The sequence below is a fragment of the Mirounga angustirostris genome, unplaced genomic scaffold (assembly GCF_029215605.1).
Source record: "Mirounga angustirostris isolate CCGP_5_RB_7025 unplaced genomic scaffold, mMirAng1.0.hap1 SCAF_3, whole genome shotgun sequence".
NCBI classification, from domain to species: domain Eukaryota; kingdom Metazoa; phylum Chordata; class Mammalia; order Carnivora; family Phocidae; genus Mirounga; species Mirounga angustirostris.
The window spans coordinates 157,603,981-157,610,760 of NW_026991711.1; positions in this window are offsets into that span (position 1 = coordinate 157,603,981).

Here is a 6,780-nt window from a genome sequence, read left to right on the forward strand (position 1 = left end):
CTAAAACTTCATGAAGTAAACACTGCAAGCTTCAAATTTCTTATTCAGCTTCTTCACCTCTCTCAGCCTTTATAAAATTGAAGAGAATTAGGGTCTTGCTCTTAAGGCTTTGCCTTAAGGGAATGTTGTGGCTGGTTTGATCTATCCAGACCACTAAAACTTTTTCCATATCAGTAAGGCTATTTTGTTTTCTTATCATTTGTGTGTTCACTCAAGTAATTGTTTGTTTGTTTGTTTGTTACAGATTTTATTTATTCATTTGAGACACAGAGATACAGACAGAAAGAGAGAGCATGAGCAGGGGGAGAGGCAGGCTCCCTGCTGAGCCAGGAGCCCCATGTGGAGCTCAATCCCAGGACCCTGGGATCATGACCTGAGCTGAAGGCAGACACTTAATGACTGAGCCACCCAGGCGCCCCTGGAGTAATAGTTCTAATTTCCTTCAAGAACTTTTCTTTTGCCTTCACAACTTGGCTAACTGGCACAGGAAACCTAGCTTTTGGCCTATCTCAGCTTTCAACATGCCTTCTTCACTAAACTTAATCATTTTTAGCTTTTGATTTCTTTTCCTTCCTTCCTTCCTTCTTTCTTTCCTTCCTTCCTTCCTTCCTTCCTTCCTTCCTTCCTTCCTTCCTTCCTTCCTTCCTTCCTTCCTTCGTTTCTTCCTTTCTCTCTGGAGAGATAGAGCAAGAGTGAGAGCAAGGGGAGGGGTACAAGGAGAGAGAGAGAGAATCTTAAGCAGCCTCCACACCCAGATCACTATAACGAATATAATAATAATGAAAAAGTTTGAAATATTGTGAGAATTACCAAAATGTGACTCAGAGACATGAAGTGAACAAATGTGTTGTTCGCTTAAAAATAGTGCCGATAGACTTGCTAGATGCAGGGTTGCCACACACCTTCAATTTATAAGAAACGAAGTATCCGCTAAGTGCAATAGAGTGACACTAAGTAAAACAAAGTATGCCTGCAGAGTTTCTCCACAGAGCCATGGACTAACAATAACACACACATTATCATCTTGTTCACTAAGACTGCAGTTTCCCTGACTGTTAAAAGAAATTATATATTTAAATAAAACAAGTGTTTTAAATTCTTTTAATTATTTATTAATTTTAAATCTGTTTTAAAGAGCAGAATGTATTGTTGATAAAGCTGTTGATGACATTTTCTTCAGAATGTATCAGCATGGCACTAAGTAGGTATTTTGCAAGTATTTGGTCAATGAATTCAATCAGGAAAGGAGAAAAAAAAAAAAAAAACCCAGATAGTTTAGGTGCCCAAACCATTCGTTTCAGGTTTAAATGATCTTTTTTGGGCTCTTCATTAAGCAGAGCATTTGTGAAAGTAGCAGTTGGGATATTCTGGGCAAAAAGTCTCTTCACGTGCAGAGGCACCTGAATGAAGGTTTTTTTTTTTTTTTTAAGATTTTATTTATTTATTTGACAGAGACACAGCAAGAGAGGGAACACAAGCAGGGGGAGCGGGAGAGGGAGAAGCAGGCTTCCCGCTGAGCAGGGAATCGATCCCGGGACCCTGGGACCATGACCTGAGCCGAAGGCAGACGCCTAATGACTGAGCCACCCAGGCGCCCTGAATGAAGGTCTTGGCTGGCATTTCTCAATTAGAAATTGAGAAGAAAATAGAGTACTCAGCACAGGGCTACACACATAAAAGAAACCTAATAAATGTGCTGATTGAATTATAAACTTAATTAGATAAAGGTGAGGAAAGGATGCTAAATGAAGAGGTATTGTGAGAGGCAGAGAGAAGTTTTAAGAGATACAACCTCTTCAAGTCCTTCCTATTAGGCAGAAAAAGAGCAGATGATAGCTATTTAGATGTATCGTGAACAGGGACAAGAATTTAATCTCCTTTTTCTTTTCCCTGCTCCAAATGAGGGAAAGGGAAAATTATTGTTTATTGACTGCTTCCTCAACAACAACCAGAACTTCAAAGCCAGTGGAAAGATGGCTCATATGATTAATAGAGTAAGCCAGGCAGCTCTCTGCTCATGGCAATCATGACGTTTTTCCTGGCAGCGGGCAGATTTCAGTTTGAAGGTAGAATAAAGAGAAGAGGGGAGATGAGGCATAGACCTCTTGCCAGGCACAGAACAGAAGCCAAGAGCTGTGGGTCAGGGGACCTGCAGTGACCATGATGCATGGGAGAGGAGAGGCTCACCCCGCATGTCCTGGGGCCACACAAAGTTTCCGGATGCTGTGAGACCTTGGAGAGGGGTGGGGAGGCCCAGAAACCACTGAAACTGGATTCCTTTCCTCTCCCACTCAGATGGGGGCGAGGAAACTAGTTTAAAAAAAAAAAAATCCCTGACATTCTCGAACACCTCCACAATATGGTTAAACCTTTGTCCCTTTTGGCAATACTCATACCACATAAAGTATCTCCGATTCTATGGAGTTGACCCTCAGAATTCTCTAGTCACTCACCATGCAGGAATCTCATTAATTCTTCGTTGTCCTCTGTTTTGTTTTGAATGTTTTTAAAACATTGAAGGGGTATATTAAAGAAGAAAAAAAAGATCACATCCACCTCTACTGGCTTCTTGATGCTTGTAAGATAAAGTCTAGGCTCTTGTGCATGACGTAAAGACCCTCAATATAACCCGATCGTACCCTTCCCACCATTTGACCTCTCCGGTGAACATCACCCATACGTTTATACTTAGGTGCCTTTGCACTTGGCTGTTGCTTCTGCCTAGAAATCCCTTGCAAGCCCTCAGAACTTACCCCTGTCCTTGAAGACTCACCTCAAATGTCACTTCTTCTTGGAAAAAGAAACCATTTAGTCACTTCAACAGCTCTTACCTTATTGAATTAGAATGACTCCATTTGCTTCCACATGTCTTATTGTTTCCAAGGTGAGCTCCTTGAAGGAGGCACCATGTCCTTTTCATCACTGCTTCTTTAGGCTTTTTTTTTTTTTTTAATCACTGGCATAATGCCTGGTATACAGTAGGCAAGCATATCACAAATATTTATGGAATTAATAATTCTTTAGGTAAAAGCTGAGCTTAGATTCTCATAATGCTCTTTCGGAATTTGAGCCTTGTTACATTTCTATCTTGTATTGTTAATCTAAAGATTTACATCCTGCTGGGGCACCTGGGTGGCTCAGTTGGTTAAGCGTCTGCCTTCGGCCCACGTCATGATCCCAGGGTCCTGGAATCAAGCCCCACATTAGGCTCCCCACTGAGTGAGGAATCTGCTTCCTCTCCCCCTGCCCCTGCCCCTGCTCTGCTCTCTTGCTCACTCTCTCTCAAATAAATAATAAATAAAATCTTTAAAAGAAAGAGTTACATCCTGTCATATTTTAATAAAAAGAGAAGAGATAACTATAGGTGGCCAGTAAGTATTTGTTGATTTGACTTGAATATTCAACGGACCTGTAAAGTGTAAATTACTATTCACTTCAGCTGTTGCAAAAAGAAAAAGAAAAAGGAAATGGGCAGAGTGTGGCACTTTTATGACCACACACACCATTCTATTTAAGTTGTTCTGGAGTTGAGACCACAATCCGAGGAATATGGGCAGACACCAGAAGCTCAAAGGAGAAAGGAACGGATTCTTCCCTAGAGTCTCCAGAGGAAGTGTAGTCCTGTCCACAACTTGATTTTGGTTCAGTGATACTGATTTCAGACTTCTTGCCTCCAGAACTGTGAGAGGATACATTTTTGATGTTTTAAGCCACCCACTTCTTGGCAATTTGTTGCAGTAGCCACAGAAAACGAATACAAGAGGTGTTGAAATGTCGGGCCAGTCATGAAGGAGGAAGCCCCAGAACTCTCTGTAACTGCTTTAGCTTCTACTGAATATAATGAACCACAGACAGACCAAGAAGCAGGCTTTAAATTCTCTATTCCCTTCTGAGAAAGGTGGAGCTTCTTGTCATCCAGTCCACAATACAAAATGGATTTGGGTTGAAAGGTCTATTATGAACCTGAGGTTTTGTGAGTAAAACTATAATTAAACTAAAAAAAATTTTTTTTGATACAAAAGGGATGAGAAAAGTTTCCACCTTAGACTTTAAATTAGGTAAGACCCTAATCCACGAATCACATAATTTTGTAATGGACCACATATTTTAGTCCATTGATAAAATTATGTAAATATCTGGAAGAAACTCCATTCTTAAAATATTACCTAAATTTCCAGGCATATTTTTCATATGATAAAGGGAGTAGTTTCAGAGAAAGGAAAAAATTGACAATTCAGACTGGCATTTCTTTGGATGTTTTGGGGCATAATAGGCAAATGATTCTCTTTCTTGGTGCTATTCATCAATTGTGAGCTCTGAAAGAGAACCAGTGAGCTTTTATTCTATTTAAAAAAATTAACAAACTCCCCTCCCCCAAACAAAACCAAAACAGCTCCCCCCCAAAAAACAATGCTTAGTTCCTAGTATTCTGAGAGCTCTTTAGTACTCTAGATGCATAAGATGTTATGCAATTATTTTATTTTATTTTTTTAAAGATTTTATTTATTCATCTGAGACACAGAGATAGAGAGCATGAGCGGGGGAGAGGCAGAGGGAGAGGAAGAAGCAGGCTCCCTGATGAGCCAGGAGCCCGATCGGGACTCGATCCCAGGACCCCAGGACCATGACCTGAGCCAAAGGCAGACGATCAACCATCTGAGCCACCCAGGCGCCCCATATCCAATTATTTTAAACAAAACTGAATAGCAGACCTTTACCTTCTCCCTTCAAAAGTACATTCAGTAAGTCTGGCCCTGGGAGAATCCAAAGAAATCTCAGCAGCAGAGATGATTTCCCCTTAATCCTCCAACAATAATGTGCTCCCAAGTGGCAGTGGGGACAATCTTAAGTTTCTGCTAAAAATATTACCTGCTGACTTTTTAAAAATTTTTCACTTATAAAAATTGGGTTGAGGTTCTATGATTAAGCTATAGAAGCATTTTATATGCTCTGAAAACAAACCCATTGTCAGAAGTATGTTTCTGATATACTGGTTTGCCTGTATAATGATGTCTTTTGATGAGCAGAAGTCTTTAATTGTGATGAAGTATAATTTACCAAATTTTAAATCATGTTGTTTTATTCTGTCTAAGCTCCTTTGCTTACCATCATATCACAAAATATTCTCTTATATTTTCTTCTAGAAGCTTTACAGTTTAGTTTTTACATTTAGATTTATGATTCACCTCAGATTAGTTTTGTGTTTGATGTGAGGAAGGGTCCAGGTTTATTTTTTCCCCATGTGACTGTCCATTTATTCCAGGGCTATATGTTGAAAAGACTTTTTCCCCCATTGGAGTGTTTTGGCACCTTTGTCAAAATCAATTGACAGTAAGAGCATTTCTTTTTGAACACTGTTCTATTCCATTGATGCACGTATTTATCCTTTTGCTAATACCAAACTGCCTTGATTAGTGTAGCTTTACAGTAAGTCTTGAAATCAAGTAGTGTCTTTTCCAAAATTGTTGTGACTGTTCAAAATTGTTTGTTTTTCCATGTAAATTTTAGAATCAGCTTGTAGATTAAACAAACAACAACAACAACAACAACCCCAAACCAAAAAATAACCCACTGGGATTTTGAATGAGATTGCATTTAGTCTACATATCATTTTGGAGAAAAATGACCTTAAAAATAGCAAGTCTTCCCATCAATGAAAATTATATTTCTCTTTATATTAGGGCTTTAAAATTTTCTCTAAAGCAGCATTTTGTAGCTGTTGGCATAGAGGTCTCATACATATTTTAATTTATTCCTATGTATCTTATTTTTGTGATATATAAATGGCATTTTATAAACATTATTTTATAATTGTTTGGTGTTTTAAAAAATTTTTTTTAAAGATTTTATTTTTTTAAGTGCTCTCTACATCCAGCGTGGGGCTTAAACTCACAACCCCAAGATCAAGAGTTGCATGCTCTACTGACTAACCCATCCAGGCACCCCCGATGTTTTTAAAATATAAAATATTTTTTTGTATATTGATCTTGTATCCTGTGATACATCAAATTATTAGTCCTAGTAGTTGGTTTGTACATTCCTGAGGACTTTATATATATTTCTGGATTTGATTTGGTAGTATTTTGTTAAGGGCTGTCACCTCTATGTTAACAGGGATGCTGGTCAGTGATTTCTTTGTCATGCTTTAGTATCAGGCTACGGTTGCCTCATAAAATGATTTGGAAAGTGGCCCCTTCTCTTTCATTTTCTGAAAGAGTTCCACAACATTGGTGTTACTCAAAGTTCAATAGAACTGAAAGTTCAATATAATTTACCATTGAAATAATCTAGTCCTGGAACTTTCTTTGTGGGAAGTTTTAATTTTTTTAGTCAGGTTTATTAATATGTAACTTCTGTAACATTTTTAGTGAACAGTTCCATGAATTTTAACAAATGTTTATAGTTATGTAACCACCGTCACAATCAAGATTTAGAACATTTCCATCACTCCCCAAAATTCCCTCAAGCCCCTTTGGAGTCAGTCCCCTTATAATCACTCATCTGTTTTCTGTTTCTAGTTTTCCTTTTACTGACTGTCATAAAAGTGGAATCATATAGTATGGGATCTTTTACTTAGCATGATGTGTTTGAGATTCATCAACATTATTTCATGTATCAGCTGTTCACTTACTCTTTTTTTGGCAAGTAATATTCCATTTTAATGGATGTGCCACAATGTTTCTACCCATGCACCAGTTGGCAGATACCTTGGTTGCTTCCAGTCTGAGGAAATTTTAACAAAGTTGCTATAAATATCTGCATACAGATCTTCACATGGAC